Consider the following 14779-nt stretch of genomic DNA (forward strand, 5'->3'; position numbering starts at 1 on the left):
CATGGATGATCTTTTTGTGATCAACCGCCTAAAAACTGCTTGGTCGTTCTGCAACTGCCCACTTTCCTCATAATGGCCAGCTTGTCATGAAAACTGCCTTTTTTTAACTGTTGCCATTACTCTTCGTCGTTCAACCGTTTTCGATTGAATTCCTTGAATCGTGGAACGTGATAGGGCTGCTTTAATAACTGCTTTGATAACTGCACTTCTTGATAACTACAAAACTTTATTTTTGTTAAGACTTTGGGCGACTTGAAGGTTTGGGCGAGAATAGAGTAACAGCTCTGGGCGACTACATGGCACTCCATTCGCTCAGATTCTAGGCAACTTGTAAACTTGGACGATGGCGTTACCGCGTTCTTGGGCCTCCCTATTTGGGCCTTCATCTTGAATTGTTTAATTGGGGTTCGTTCTTTGGGCTATCTGATTTAGGGATCCTCCAATTGGGCTTCATTCCTTGGGTCGTTCGATTTGGGCTGAATTTTTATGTGTCAACACTTTCTATTCAATCTTCACTCAGTTCCGTGGCAAGGCTATCAATTGTCTCGATATTGGAGGTGAAAGTTCTACCCTTATTGCAGCTGGAAGTTCTGACCCTACAATTCAAATATGGGATCCTCGCAAGGCAGGTCTCTCTCACTAGAAGCCTGCTCGAGTATATACCTGCAAGCGTGTTTGCATACAGTAATTAAGTCATCTACATTTTGTACATCGATATCCCTAATTACTAATACTTTTTCTGCCTTGCATGAATCTATTTGTGCAGGGAAATATGATCCTATCTTTCAATTGTCGCAACATAATTCTTGAATTTCTTCTTGCAAATGGCACAATAAATCATGGTTTCACTTGGTCTCTGCATCATATGATGGAAAAGTTATGATATGGGATCCTAGAATTGCGGTATCCAATTCTATCATTCCTCTTACTTTATGCTCCTTGTACCTTAACAAAATATTTGTCTGAACTGTGTTCCCTTTTGTTGTTCACATTACATGTGATTGACTCACATAAAAACAAGGTACTCCTCCAATCCAATGTTTCCACTCTTGACCAGTATGGTAAGGTGGATTGGACTAGATAGCATTAAGGAAAAGATGAAGATGAAATATATATATATATATTATTTTTTTTTTTTTTACAGTCATATTTAGTACTGTTTGTCAAACCCGCCTTTTAATTATTAACTCAATCATAAAAAGTTACATCAGTATTCTAGCATTTTTAATATAGGTGTTATGTGCCGATTGGCGGAAGGATGCTAGTGCGATAAGTGGTGGTGTGGACTCAAAACTTTGCATCTCTTCTGGAATTTCAGTGGATGATCAAGGTATGTTCTATTTCATGTCTGGTTGTTGACTAAATCTAAAGAATATTGTAGGGATGATTTCAAGCAAACTCCAAGTTCAAAATCGGGCTCAGTTTACCAATTTCATCGACACCACCAAGGTTGAGACAACTCCAAAACTACCACCAAGGCCACCCCACTTCCGGTTGTTGGGAAGATGAAGTCCAATGATATGCTCACTAAGGATTAACCACAAAGGTCACAGTGAAGTGATGAACGAAGCCAAGAAGAAAGTCTCACAAAGAGAGAAAATGGGCACACGCTTATGGAGGCCGAGAGAGAGACGGGAATATAAGCCAAGTAAATGTCCAAAATAGGTAAGTTAGGTTAGGGTTAAGTTGTGGACCAAACAAGGCTCGACTCAATATTAATGGGCTTCAAATTAATAATATAGCCTTCCAAGGAAATGGGGCGAACCGTGATCAACACTCTTTACAATAGGTTGCTTCGAACGGTCCATACGAATGTGGATTGTGTTGTCTCGATAATTGTGTCGATGTACTAGTCAATCATATGGTCAAGACTGATTGATAATAAAATCGAGGTTACATCATAGCTCGGGGAGGTCGTTTGACAACAAATTGCCTAACAAATATGACCGTAAATTTACTTGGCTGAATCTGAACCATCTGCGTAGGTAGAATCATTTTGTAAATTGGGAATTTATCTCGTGTGTACTTCCCATAAAATTGGGAAGATTGCGTGTTTGATACTTTCTCTCTCTCCCTCTCCCTCTCCCTCTCCCTTCCTCCCTCTTTCACTAGTAATGAAAACACTAATTAAGACGTACATTTTTTGTTTTGTTGATGAGATTGCGACCCATAAAAATCAATCAAATTCTGCAAACACTTTCATTGAAAGCGGCATTGAACAAAGGGTATCTCAACAATAGGTCGACAAAATGAATGAAATTATAAACTAGAAAATTTTAAATTACTTGAAAGATTATTAACGCTCGTAACTGTTTTGATCGATTTTAATGTTGATTAAATTTGCCGCATATATTCTAGACTTAAAAATCTCAATCTTAGACCAATAGTGCAATTTAGTCCCGTTGGGTTTATAATCCGTCTATGTGGTGTTACGTGATAGACCAAATGAAAGGTGAAACTAAATGATCCATTTAATTTCACTTATCATTTAGTGTCACATTAGCGTCACGTAAACCAAGATTATAATTCCAATGAGGCTAAATAGTATTACTCATCTCCAATAGTACATCAAATTTGGTGTAAATAACTTCAATGGTACACCAAATTTGGTGTAATGAATAGTGTTACCCTGAGTTCATTTTACACTAAATTTGGTGTAATTCATTATTCCCCACTTTGCTCTCCATTTTTTATTACAACAGATTTTTATTTCACCTATATCCCTTTTTTGGTGTAAAATGTGGTGTTTAGAGTGTCTCCAATGGTTACATCAAATTTGATGTAACCAATGAAGATACTCTTAATATCTTTCAAATTTGAAGTCTTGGTTGTGACATGACAAACATCCTTACGCCAAAGAGATGCAAAACTTAAATAGTTGCTTCCATCAAACACAAGTATTTTAAAGAATCGCTCTCATGGATTAAATGATCCTCACTCCTCTGTGTAACGACTTTAACAACACGATGAGAGCTTTTTTTTTTTTTTTTCATGTATCAAGGGTACTTTTGTAATTATATTAAATTATGATTCATATCCTCAACATATAGCAAGAAGTGGCACTTACTGATATGAGGACCTTGCTACATGTACATCAAAGTTTATATAAGGGATTACATAATGTTTTCATAGTACTCTACCCAACTTTTTCATTCAATCTTTTCTCTTCACATCGTTTTTGGTAACTGTTTATGTACCATTTTTATGTACAATTAGCAAAATCCTTAAAATGAATGTAATTCAAAAAAGCATGTAAAAGTTCGGGAGTTTCAACTTCTAATCCCAAATACCCCTGCATCATTAAGTACTTGGACGTTAAAATCATGCATTTAAACAATATTAGATAGATATGTCCATTTTACTAAACAAGCACTAAATGTAAAAGTGAAACTCATTTTATTCGAAATCTAATTTTGAGGTCCCAAATTGATATTCAAACGAGGTTTTTTGCCATACCAAATGTATTATTACAATATATTTAATAAGTTGAAGTGGATACGATTAGATGTTATTAAACAAGATAATCTTATGATCAAATTAGTTAATTGTTATGTAGAAATTAGAAGTGGATATGATCAGGCCAGCAAGCATCTCTCCTAACTGATGCCACCAATAGGAAAGAACGTATACTCCAAAGGCTATACAGGAAATGAAAGAAAACATGAAGGCATTGGTAGTGAAAAACACATATCTGCGAGCAAAGTACGAGAGTCCAAATGAAGGCTAGTAGAATGAGGTAAGACATGGAGATCCTTGCAAGAAATTAGCAAGGCCTACTTGTCTCTCCAAAGACGAAAGGCAAAATTCTACAAAATCCACTGCCTCAAAAGCCATGATGTAGATGAGTGTTTCGTAGTGTTCCATATGGCCAGTAGGTGGAATGGACAAGGGAACGTGTTGATAGGATCGGAAGGTCAAAGGCCCACAGGCCTCGCAAAAGAAAGGAATAATGAGGTGGAACAAGTTGATGCAGAGTCATGAAATAATTCCCTAGCAATCTCTATTGGAAATTGGTTTAAAATTGAGAAAAATTAGTTAAGTATGAAAACAAAGAATTGTGGAAAAGTGACTTTCGTGTCAAATTTGTTTAAATATTTGGACTTGATTCGATTATCAAGTCACAATTGTAAATAGAATAACCTGTTCTAATTGTCGAGTAGGTCATCATGATATATTTAAAATCTCAAAACCAATTCCATATGAATAAGAAATTACGATCCAAAAATTGGAAGAAAAAGAGGAAAAATTGGCCGAAAAAATAGCCTAACTCCATCACTTACCTAGCACTCGAGCAATAGGGCCATTGCTCAAGTGATAGACAGGCGAAAAGCATTCTGTTAAAAATTTAACATTGGCGCTTGATTGACAAGCTAGCGACAGCAAGCGACGCTTCCCTTCGTCATGTTGCCGAGTTTGAGGCTTGTTACTTTACTTATAACCTCTCATCCTCTATAAATAGGACATTTTTAACGTCTATTATGCATCCATATCAATTTTACATTAAACATTACATCAAAACTCTTGCAAAATATCTCTCTAGTCATTAAAAACCATATTCTCTTGTAGAGAGGAAAATTTCTGTTTGAGTTTGCTGTTGCTTATGGTTTGAAATGCTTCTACCACACGTTATATTCATTGTATCTTGGGAGACAAGTGTAGTAAATCGTGAGCACTATTACAGGCAATATTATCTTAAGAAAAGAGTGATTATCACTTGCTTCGAATTTCTTTCTTCTTCACTTCTTAGTTTCTTTTGTGGTTTGTATACCATAAATTCTTTTCCCAAATTTTGTTGTGTTTAATAATGCTCTTGCAAATTAAACCTTGCTATTTCATTTTTCATTACAAAAAATCCCTTCACAACCAAATACTATGCAATCTTAAGACAATATTTGAGGTTGCTTTGTTGAAACAAACATGTTATTTTCCATCTTTGGAAAGGTTTTACGTGATATTCCCTTCTCATTATTTCTGCGTTGAACTTCTATTTGCGTAATAGAAATGAATATCATTGAGACTTCTTCAAGTCATACAAATAATGGTACAAATAATATGGTTCTGCTTTTAGTTGTTATACTACTTCAAAATATTGCAATCCTATATGGGGAAAAATCGAAAAATTTTGGAGGTGTAGACTTCAAAAGATGGCAACAAAAGATGTTGTTTTATCTTACTACATTAAACTTGACGAAGTTTCCAAAAAGAGACCGCTCCTATAGAGCAAGAAGGAGAAAATAATTATCAATCAATTATTGTTTTGGACAAATGGATACACTAGGACTTCCTAGACAAAAAACTATATCATAAATGGTTTAGACAATACACTTTATGGAGTGTATGGTTCGAAGGACTCGACCAAGGATCTATGGGATTCATTGGAGAAAAAGTATAAGACCAAGGATGTCGGAACAAAAAAGTTCATAGTTGACAAATTTTTGGACTACAAAATGGTAGACTCCAAGATCGTAATAAGTCAAGTACAAGAACTTCTAGTTCCACTTCATGACATACATGTGAAAAAAATATAACTAAGTAAATACTTCCAAGTTGCAGCCATTGTTGAGAAGCTCACACCGTTGTGGTGAGATTTCAAGAATTGTCTCTACACAAATGCAAGGAGAAGAACTTGGCGGAGCTGATAGTTCGTTTGAGGATTAAAAAGATAATAGAAAAATCAAAAGAAGGTCTATTGTCCAACTTGGAGCAAAGTTTGTTGAAACTGATTCGAAAGTTGTTAACAAAAATCGCAAGATCTTTGATGGTGCACCTAGAAGAGACAACTCCAAGAAAGCCAAGAATATTAAAAGCAACTGTTACAACTGTGGAAAAGTCGGATATCGTTCAAATGAATATTGAAAGACTAAGAAAAATGCACATGTAAATGTGGTTAAAAGAGACACCAAGTCTGAAGGGATGCAAGAAATAAATCTGTCTATGGTTGTTTCTAAATGTAACAACGTTGGACATTTACAGGAGTGATTGGTTGATACTGGTATTACCCATCACATATGTGCAGACAAGATAAAGTTCTCTAACTATGAAGAAATGGATGAAGAACAACTCTTCATGGAGAATTCTGCAAGCTCTAAAGTTGAAGGGAAAGGAAAAGTTACTTTGAAGATGACACCTGATAAAGAACTCGTCCTCAACAATGTAGTACATGTACCGAACATTGGCAAAAATCTTGTATCTGGGTCTCTACTTAGCAAAAATGACTTTATGTTTGTATTTGTATCGAAAAAATTTGTACAAAGAATGAAATGTATGTTGAAAAAGGATACATGTGTGATGGAATGTTCGAAATGAACATTCTTACAATTGTATCAAAGCAAAGTAGCATAATAAAGATTCTAACTCAGTATATATGCTTGTGTTGTCTTATTTATGGCATAGTCGATTAGGACATATGAATTATAAGGTTTAATTTCGGCACTTAAGGTTGATCATAATCATAAGTGTGAAGTATGTGTTAAAGTAAAGTTGGCTAAAACATTGTTTCACTCCATTCAAAGGAACACGACACCATTAGAATTAATACATAGCAATATTTGTGATTTGAAATCTATTCAAATTAAAGGTGGTAAGAAATACTTCGATACTTTCATTGATGATTGTAAAATGTATTGTTACGTCTTTTTGCTAAGGAGTAAAAATGAAGCTTTAGATGCTTTTAAATGTCATAAGGCGGAAGTTGAGACTCAACTTGGTAAACGAATAAAGAATATTCATAGTAACAGAGAAGGCAGATATGGGACACTGTTTGAAGAATTTTGTTCAGGCATGAAATTATTTATCAAACAACAATACTTTACTTACCTCAATCGAATGGGGTTGCTGAACACAAAAATCGAACTATTAAAGAAATGATAAATGCAATATTGTTAAATTCGGATCTACCTCAGAACTTGTGGGAAGAAGCTGTTTTAACTGTACATAGTACTCTTAACAAGATACCCCTTAAGAAAATGGAAAAAACCTCGTATGAATTATGGAAATATCATCCTCCTTCCTACCAACACTTAAACGATATGGGTGTGGCTGATATGATATTAGAGATTAAGATTTCTAGAATATCGGAGAAAATTATACTTTCTCAATCTCACTATATTGAGGGTATATTTAAAAGGTATAATGTATTTGAGGAAAGTCTTATAAAAACTCTATTGACACAAGTTTATACTCAGCCAAAAATATGGGTGAATGCGTCATAACTAAAGTATTCACGGGTTATAAGTAGTTTATTGTATATTACGAACTGCACTCAACTGACATAGCATTTGCTATGAATAAACTTAGTGTATTCACAAGTAATCCAAGTCATGATCATTGAAAGTCTTTAATGAGGTTCTTAGGTATTTGAAATACATCTTAACGAATGGATTACACTTCACAAAATATCCTACAGTATTGGAAGGATACAGTGATGCGAATTGAATATCCGACATAAAGAATTCTAAGTCTACTAGTATCCTCTCAATGCTCTAACGCCCAAACTAGATATGGACTAAACTATCTCACGACGTGGTTATGTATTTACCATTGGTGGAGCTGCTGTATCATGGAAGTTAACGAAACAAACATGTATAACTTAATCAACGATGAAATTAGAGTTTATTGCTTTGGACAAAGTTGGAGAAGAAACATAATAATTTCGTAACTTCTTGGAAGATATTCCATGTTAGCCTAAATCGGCACCTGCAATAAGTATATATTGTAATCAATCAGCTATTGGAAGGACTCGAAGCATCATATATAATGGTAAGTTTAGACATATACATCGTAGACATAATGCCATTAAGCAATTGATCTCTAATGGTATCATCTCCATAGATTATGTGAAATAAAAGGAGAACGTTGCTAATCCACTTTCGAAAGGTTTCCTTAGGGATCAAGTCCATTACCTATAAAAAAGAATGTGATTAAAGCCTACTATATAAGAGTCTTTATATAGCTAACCCTACCTTGTTGCCTGGATATCCCAATATCTTGGTTCAAATGAACAACTAAGTTATGAAAATTCAATGAATCACTTAGAGAATTATTTCCTAACTTATTCCTATGATAATAAAGTGTTTTCTATAGAGTGATTAAAAGTTAAGATACTCTTTTAATGATCCTCATATCTTGATTAAGTCAAGTAGAGTAGGGTTAAATACTCTTTATAGAAGGTTACCTATGTAAATGTGAAGTGCAGCCGCTTCCATGAGAATTGTTTTAGGCTAAAATTCTCTAAATGTTTATGAAACCTAAGAGTGGTTTAGGACCAAAATGAACCAAGTCATTAGAACCATGAACGATTTAGGAAAGACATCTGTATGAGTATTGTTGTCTTGGCTTACATCTACGGCTGAATGGTTGAAGATGTTCACCAGTTAGCCAAATAAGTCCGATAGTATTTTACTAAGGATGGTTCAAAGTCGCAAGTTACCGTACCTGATGCAGTATTTTTTCGTTCTCTCTCTACAATGCATCATACAGTTTTTTACATTGCATATACATATTTGAATTTCTATTCATGTGGAAGGTGGTTGGAAATTGGTTTAAATTGAGAAAAAATGATTAAGTATTAAAACCAAGAATTGTTGAAAAGTGACTTTTTGTGTCAACTTCGGCTAAATATTGATCGATAGTCAAATTAAATATGTAAATAGACTAACTTGTTCTACTGATCAAGTAGATTGTCGTGGTATATTTGGAATCTCAAAATCAATTGCGGATAAGGAGAAATTGCTGTCCAAAGATTGAAAGAAAAAGAGGAAAAATTGGCTAGAAAAAACTACCTAACTCAATTGCTCGCCTAGTGCTCAAGCGATGGGACTGTAACTCGAGCGACAGGTGGACGAAAAGTATTCTATTAAACATTTAACACTGGCGCTCGAGCAAGAGGCTAGCGATAGTAAGGGATGCTCCCATTCATAAGGTTGTGGAGTTTGAGACGTGACACTTCACTTATAACCTGTCATTCTCTATAAATAAGACCCTTTGGACATCTATCGTGCATCCTACATCACTTTTGCATTAAGCATTATGTCACAATTCTTGCAAAACATCTCCATAATCATTCAAAACCATATTCCCTTGTAGATAGGAGAAATTCTGTACGAGTTCACTGTTGCTTCTGGTTTGAAGTGCTTTTATCACACTTATCTGTTGTATCTTGGGAGACAAGTATTGTAAATCGTGAGCATCGTTGCGGGGCAATATTGTCTTAAGAAAATAGTGATTATTACTTACCTTGTATTTCTTTCTTCTTCACTTCTCGATTTTTTTTTTTGGTGGTTTGTAACTCCTACGAGTTAAGCCTTGCTATTTTGTTTGTTCATTACAAAACAACCCTTTCACAACCAAATACTCAATAATCTCTCCATTTTTGTCGAGTGAGTTTTCTCTCATAATCTACTCTCTTAGGGTTTATATATATCCATTCATGTGTTTTTTTTTCTTTTCAAATTGATGAGAAATACGTCTCGTCTATTTTTATGCTATTTTGAAAGATAGGTTTTGCTTTCTATGCTATGTATACAAATATATCATTACTTGATTACAAATGCTGCAGGAATGGTTATTTTTTCTTATTGAACTGAGAGTGAAAGACGTCGTATGGTGATTTGTTGTACTTTTTTGGCTGTTGAATATTGAAATTCGAATGTTAGTGCATCCTCTTTCTCCACCTGGCTATTCGAGTGTAATTTCAATTTTCTCTGATTCTTTCATTTTCGTTGATTTTATAATTTTTTATTTGAAACTCGTTTTCAATTTTTGAAAAAAAAAATTGGGATCATGATTGCAATTAATTTTTTATTTTTCTTCTTTGTTTTATCTAAAGAAGAGGGTATATTCATTATTTCATAAAGACTTTATTTAAAAAATGGAAGAATATATTTATTCAGCATGGAAAAGTTTATCTAAGGACAAGTCTGCCAAAATAAAAGGGGAGAAGTATTTTGCAATAGAGGTAAATGTCAAAAGATAATTGTACAATTACCATTAAATCAAACATAGATAAATTTTTTTGTTTAGTACCAATACAAACACATCAAAAGTTAGAACTCGATGCATACATAGAACTTCTTTTATAGAACCATAAATAAAATCAAGTGACCATTTCCTAGTTGTAATCTTTGTACTAATCCTTCTTTTTGCTAGTTTTGGATCACCCATTAAACCTCTGCTTAACAATCCTCCATTCCCATCCAATGAGTTTTCTCTCATGATCTGCTCCCTTAGGGTTTTATATTTATCCATTCATTTATTTTGCTTCAAATTGATGAGAAATATATCTTCGTTTGTCTGGAGGCTATTTTACAAGATTATGTTTCTATTTATGCAAAAGTATGATTGCTTGATTAGGGATGCTATAGGAATGATTTTCTCTTCTTATTGAACTGGGTTGAAACATATCATGTGATGATTTGCTAAACTTTTGATTTCTGAATGTTGAAATGCGAACGTTAGCACATCCTATTCCACTGAGTATTTGAGTATAGTTTCAATTTTCTCTGATTTTTTCGTCTCAAGAAGTTGTCTTGGAAGATATTTTTTATTTTTATTTTTAATTATTTATTTGAAATTGGTTTTCACTTTTAAAAAAATGAATTATGATCGTAATTAATTCTTTATTTTTTTTATTTAAAGAAGAGGGTATATTAGTCATTTCACAAAATTTTATAGAGAAAATGAAAGAAAAACATTTTATTTTACATGGAAAAGGTTATATAAAGACTAGTCCACATAAATAAAAGGATATGAGATATTTTATAATAGAGGAAAATGTCAAATGATTTTGCGCCAATTACCTTTACATCAAACATGGATAATTTTTTTGGGAAAATTACACAACTACTACTCTATAACAATTGCATTTCAAACTTAACAATCTTGTCAAAATATTTCAAAATTCAGGTGCTTAACTCAAATTCTTAATAATTAATATTATAAAATTACCTATCCACACCCTTAAACTCTAAATAATTTCCCTTTCCTTTCTTACTCCATCCTCTTTTTTTCTTTCTCTCTATCACAATACCTCTCGCTTCTAACTCTTTCTCTCTATATCACAACTACCAGAAAGGAGCACAACTGCAGTGATAACATTGGTGTGGTGCATGAGTAATGTTGCTGTAGCGATGCTCACACCATTGCACACAGCAAGGAAGATCTTTAAGATTGAGAAGTGGTGCCATGGGTGTTGGTAGAGGCGGTATGGATTTTTTATTTGGGTAGTATTTTGGGCAATTCGAAGTGGACCATTTGGTGATGGATTTGGTGTGGGAAGAAGGTTTTGGGAGGTTTCTAGTAGCTAGGTAAATTGATCTGGGAAAATTGGGGTTTATTTCTAATCTACGTCTGTGTTTCTCATTATCATGTTTGTTATGGTGTTGAGGGTCAATGTTGCGATAGCGGTAGTGCATTAGCGATTACGGTGATTGGTTGTTGGTGCAGGTGGCTATACAATAATTTTTGCAATACAATAATCCTAGCTAAAGCACAGTAGAATTTTGGTTTGTCTTTTCATTCATGTTTATTACTAGAGCGATTGGAATGGAGCTGGTGCTCGCACAAATTATAGGTAATATTTTAGATAAATAATAAAAGATACATTATTTAACTGTGAAGTGACAATCTCAAATAACATTGTTTTAGCACTAGGTATATTAGAAATGATGGAAGCTTGGAAGTTATAAAAAAGGCAATCGAAAACTTGAACTTCTAGACTCAAAGAGCATTTTTTTGCATATTGGGGAAGGCAATGAGTGTTGTCTCATTGAAAGAGACGAAACTACTGCCATAAACACCTTCAAATTGGTGAATATAAACTACTCCTTATAGATTGATTTATTTTTTTCTTATTTTTTTTATGAGTAATCATATTTAAACAAGTCATTGGAATGTCAATGGTTTGTACTGTATAATAATTAACCTTAACGAATGATTGTTTTTGATTATTTGGAAACAATATCTTGATTCAGTTTTTTAGACAAGGGTTGGTAAACCATGGTGGTGGTCATAAATTAATTAGTTGATTGTGACTAATAAATTGGTTAATGTGTGATCAATAAAAAAACTTGTTCGATAAAATTGATAATTATGATCAATAAATGACATGTGACCTGAAAATGTGAAATTACCACTAAATTTGTAATCGTGACTCGTAATTTGCTAAGTTGTAACCAATTAATTTGATAATTTGTGATCGAAAAATAATTTGTAACCAATTAATTTGATAATTTGTCAATGTGAAAGAAATTGTTATATATAAAATTTGCAATATGTGACCCCAAAAAATGTCAGCTATTAATTGATAATTTGTCATCGATAAAGAAATTGTGACTTAAAATTTGCGATTTATGATCGAAAAAGACTATGTGACTTATTAATTTGATAATTTGTGATCGATAAATAGTCGTGACTAATAAAATCTGTGATTTGGTCAAAATCTCATATAGTAGGTGAAATGTACATAAAACAGTCAAAATTAAGACAATCTGACCATAGACAGTTAAGATGAAGACATATTTGGTCACAATCGGTCACCATTATGACAAACTTGGTTGCACTCGATTATAGGTTACATATAAATTGTCACAAACTTTAAATGTAAACATGATTTGTCATAAACATTCATGGTTAACAGATGTCTGGTTATACATGTTACCATTGATAGAGACTTGGTCACATACAATCAGAGTTAAAACAAAGTCACAAACAGTGGCAACGAAGACAGATTTAGTCACAACATGTCACATTTAACACAGATTTGGTCACAAGGAAATCGCTGTTAACAGAGATTTAGTCATAAGGGGTCACAGATTGTCATAAAATTTTTAAACGTAAACATGTTGTGTCACATACATTAATCGTTAACGGATGCTTGGTTACACATATTATTGTTAACACAGACTTGGTTATATATAGTTACAGTTAACAAATTTGATCACAAACAATTACAACAAATACAAAGTTTGTCACGGATAAAACAAGTTTGATCACAAAAAATAACATCTTACACAGATGTGGTCACAATCCATAACACCTTACACAAGCTTGGTCACACATAGTCACTATTAAATAGATTTTGGTCATATAACTTCCCTTCTAGATTTGCAATTGATCGGTTTTAGTTTCATTTTCAAATTTTGTAAATGTTAGTAAAAGATTAAATAACTGACGCGGTACAAAAGTGGAAAAATCTGGGAATTTGAGCATGAAAAGATTACAGTGGGTAGTGCTTTTATTCATGAAACAGTGTATATAATTTTAATAAGGTGGATCACAAGGGCCGAATTGTTGCCGCTTCTGTAGCCAACATCACCAACATCGTGTCCACCTCAAACACTGCTTCCAAAGCCACGACTACCACCATAACCTCCATTATGATGGCCATAACCTTCGTTGCCGACTCCTCTACCATAACTTTCTGTTGACACATAAAAATTCAGCCCAAATCGAACAGCCCAAGGAGTGGAGCCCAATTAGAGGATCCCCAAATCAGATAGCCCAAAGAACAAAGCCAAATCGAACAAATCAAGATGAAGGCCCAAATAAGGAGGCCCAAGAATGCGGTAATGCTATCGTCCAAGTTTGCAAGTCGCCCAGAATCTGAACGAATAGAGTATCATACGATCGCCCAGAGCTGTTACTCTATTCTCGCCCAAGGTATCAACAAACATAACGCGTCGTGGTTATCAAGAAATGCAGTAATCAAAGCAGTTGTTAAGACAGCCCTATCACGTTCCACGATTCAAGGAATTCGATCGAAAGTGGTTGAACGATGAAAGGTAATGGCAGTAGTTAAAAGGCAGTTTTCATGACAAAATGGCCACTACGAAGAAAGTGGGTAGTTGTAGGACGATCAAACAATTTTTAGAGTAGTTAATCACAAAGAGATCGTCTATGAAGTATAAAAGAGAGAAAGGACATAGAAGCAAAAGACCGAATCCAAAACTCTCGAACAGAGAACATGTAATTTTCATTTCCTTAGTTTTTAGACTTAAACACTTTTCTTTCAGTAACTCGTGTGCTTGCGCCCCTTGGAGGCACGTTGTTTTTCATTTCCAATTGTAAAGTTCATCGCCAATAAAAGAACACCCATGTTTGGGACTTTGTCTCAAGAGGTTTCGTCCTTTACACAATCGTCTGATCCTTTTTAATTGTTAGCGACTAACCCACGCGAAACAATTTGGCACGCCCAGTGGGACAGTGGTGTTAGGTGTTGAAAGTACAAAAGGTGAAACAATATGCCTCAGAGATCCGACAAGGAAGGAGCAAGTCAGGGAGGAATCCAATCTGTAATCGAGCGATATGAGGAGCAGTATGCCTCTCCACGAACAGATGGTCAAAATCAGAGCAGTAACAGTCGTTACGAACCAATGACGGAGTTGAGTCCTCGAACCATGCGTGCATTACTTGGAGAACTCACACAGGACGTTGTTGAACAGGTAAATGTTCGAAGTATTCATAATATGAAAAGATTTACACAAAATGGGAATGCACACTATGACAACATGGCCAAACAACTAAAGACGTTAAACGAAACAATGAATAAGTTAGTAGGCCAAATATGTCAACCGGCTATACCTCTTACAAACCACTTTCAAACTAGGATGATTGTGGGACATAATCCCTCTGTCCTAAACCCGAACCAAGGGGTAGAACCGCTTTCTGGTCCCTCTACTTCAAACCAAGGAGGTACTACAGTGCCAAATCAAAACAATGGTAATGGCATGCCTAACTTGGGGGGTAATTCAAACGTGAGAGATAATGTCCTAAACAATGGACA

Source organism: Olea europaea, chromosome 2 (assembly GCF_002742605.1).
Source record: "Olea europaea var. sylvestris chromosome 2, O_europaea_v1, whole genome shotgun sequence".
Lineage (NCBI taxonomy): Eukaryota > Viridiplantae > Streptophyta > Magnoliopsida > Lamiales > Oleaceae > Olea > Olea europaea.